The sequence below is a fragment of the Bison bison genome, unplaced genomic scaffold, assembly GCF_000754665.1.
Source record: "Bison bison bison isolate TAMUID 2011002044 unplaced genomic scaffold, Bison_UMD1.0 scf7180017864527, whole genome shotgun sequence".
NCBI classification, from domain to species: Eukaryota; Metazoa; Chordata; class Mammalia; order Artiodactyla; family Bovidae; genus Bison; species Bison bison.
Window position 1 is genome coordinate 1053150 of NW_011495078.1, and position 2508 is coordinate 1055657.

The 2508-nt window shown below is 59.8% G+C and overlaps 1 protein-coding gene across 1 annotated transcript in view; it reads right to left on the minus strand.

Annotated features, from left to right (window-relative positions):
• ATP11A (ATPase, class VI, type 11A) overlaps positions 1–2508 on the minus strand; it is a gene marked incomplete at its 5' end in the record, with an annotated part of 51329 nt that overhangs the window by 28554 nt on the left and 20267 nt on the right. The gene's annotated exons all lie outside the window — the stretch shown is intronic.

Below are 2508 nucleotides of genomic sequence, written 5' to 3' on the forward strand. Positions count from 1 at the left end.
TGGGGGTTGGGCGTAAAGACGCAAGGGTGTGGCCAACCCCAAATGGGCAGTGAGCTGCTGGGGCACCGGACGTGACCGTCGGACCATCCTCTGCGTGCACAAGAGTTACAAGAACCATCTATGATACTACCCCACCCCCCACCTGCTGCCCCAGTCACTTCACATGTCAGTGCTGGGGGGCAGGCTCCTCCCCCCTCAAGAAGGAAGGCTCTCCCTTAGTCAGGTTGGGATGAAGGGCACACGGCATCCACGCCGACCCACAGGTTGCTGGCACCGGGCTCCTCTTTTACAAGGAATCTCTTGGCCTGCAAAGCACACAGCTCTGCTTCTGTAAACACCGAGGGGCTTGTCTCTGGAACCTGGGTCTCTTCCGAATTTGTCTTCAGACAGAAATCTTGAGCGCCGAGGAGAAGCCTGCACACTCTTGGCCCTTGACCCAGGACTCCTGGTCGTGCGCCCGGCAGCCTGGCACGGAATCCACGGGGGCACCAGCTGTGGTTTCCATGCAATGCTCACATGTCACATGACACAGAACAAGTTCTGTGGTGCAGCCAACTCTGCATAGTGATGCAGTCTTGAACAGTAATTCTTTGTCCTAAAAAATCCCAGAGGGCTCATGGTAATGGCTTGTGAATGACTGAGATTTCCCACCGTCCTGATCTGTCTTCCCTCTGTACCCGCTGGAGTGTGAGATGCGTTTAGCCTAAAGCTGTGGTCAAGCAGACAGAGAACGTCCAGAGTGCAAGGCGACACGTAAGGGCCAGAGAAGACAGCACTGGGCAGCGGCTTCAGCTCCTGCTGCTCCGGTCTTGTAAAGGACTGAGAAGTGACGCCTCCAGAGCAGTGCCCGCACACGGCTGTGACTGACTAGGTGGGCACCTGGGGTCGGGCAGCGCCCGTGGCTGCAGCGGCTTCCAGGGCGGGTCGCTGAGCTCCGGGCCGCAGGGGCTCTCGTCTCCGTCCTGCCCAGGAGGCTGTCACTCTGTGCGGCTGGTGTCAACGCCGGGGAGGAATCACTGCTTAGAGAACAACTTCCTTAATTAATGGAGAAGGGAATGGCAACCCACTCCGGTACTCTTGCCTGGAGAATTCCATGGACAGAGGAGCTTGGTGGGCTGCAGTCCACTGGGGGGTCACAAAGAGTCAAACACAACTGAGTGACTATCACTTTCACTTTCACACTTTCTTTGATTAAACAGTCAGTGTCTCTGTGGATTAACTGCTGCCACCGCGGGTTCCAACGGCCCGGCCTCTCCCATGAAGCCCCGAGAGGTGCCCCAGGAAACCTCCTCGAGAAAAGGACTTTCAACAGCTCTCGGTTTCCACAGCCCAGCGCCTGCTCCAGGCTAGGCCACGCTGTTCATGGCCAAAGTGGAGCAGTTTATGCAGATGCGGTCATCCAGCCCCAGGGGCGAGCACGGTGCTCCAGGCAGCCCAGGAGAGCGTGCGGACGGGGCGGAGGATGGGGTGTGAGCAGCGGGGGCATCGCTTCCCGCCACGGTGGGCGTGACAACTGGCTCGCAGACTGCCCCCGAGACGGTTCACCTCCTAGACTACACATCTGTATGCGGGCAGTCGCAGGACAAGGAGCCTGATGGTGTGAACCTCAGCAGCCAAACACCTTCACCCTGGATAAGCCGAGCGCTGCCCAGAGGCAGCACAGGCGACCGGGACTCATCTCCAAACACGATGGGCAGTGCGCTTCCCATGTCCCGCCGGCCCCGTGGCCACGTGTTACAGGACCATCGACATAAAGTACTTGAGCTTTCACGGTGCTCACTGGTGTGGGTCTCGTGGGTGGAGCCGTCACGTCTGACAACCGGTTGGAGGCGAGGGAGCCATGCGGGTCAGAGAACCGGCCCCAACTTGCCCGTGTTCCCCAGGGCATGGAGCCTGGTTCCTGGGGTGCGGCTGAAAAATGGGCTTCGGCAGCCGCCTCGACGTCCCCACTAGCTCAGGAGACAGAGCAGGCACTTCTGGTCAACACAGTGTGAGGACCCTGGTGACGTGGAACCCTCCCACGCGCCCTCGGCCGCCTTCAGGCTGGCTCTGTTTATAGTTTCAGGGCAGTGTCTCCGTTTGCCTGCTCGCCGGGCAGGTTTCCAAAGAGAGAAACATAGCCTGGTATGGTCTAGTTTCAAGAAACAAAAGCAAGTAGGATCCCACATCTCTTGGTAAGATGTCATGGGAAATGGAGTTAGAAGCCGAGTCCAACGATGTCTACCGCGCGCCCGGCACTGCGGGGGCGGGCACGCTGCTGCCCACGTGTGGCGCCCTGTTCAGGACGCCTGCAGCTCAGAAAGGACGGGAGAGCTGACAGTCCATCAGGCTGAGGAGACCACGGAGGCCTCCGACAGGTGGTCAGGGAGGTGTCCTGGGAGAGGGTCTGAGGTGGGGGGGTCCAGACCAGGGGAGGGTCTGAGCGGGGAGAGTCCAGACCAGTGGGGGATCTGAGCGGGGAGAGTCCAGACCAGTGGGGGATCTGAGCGGGGAGAGTCCAGACCAGTG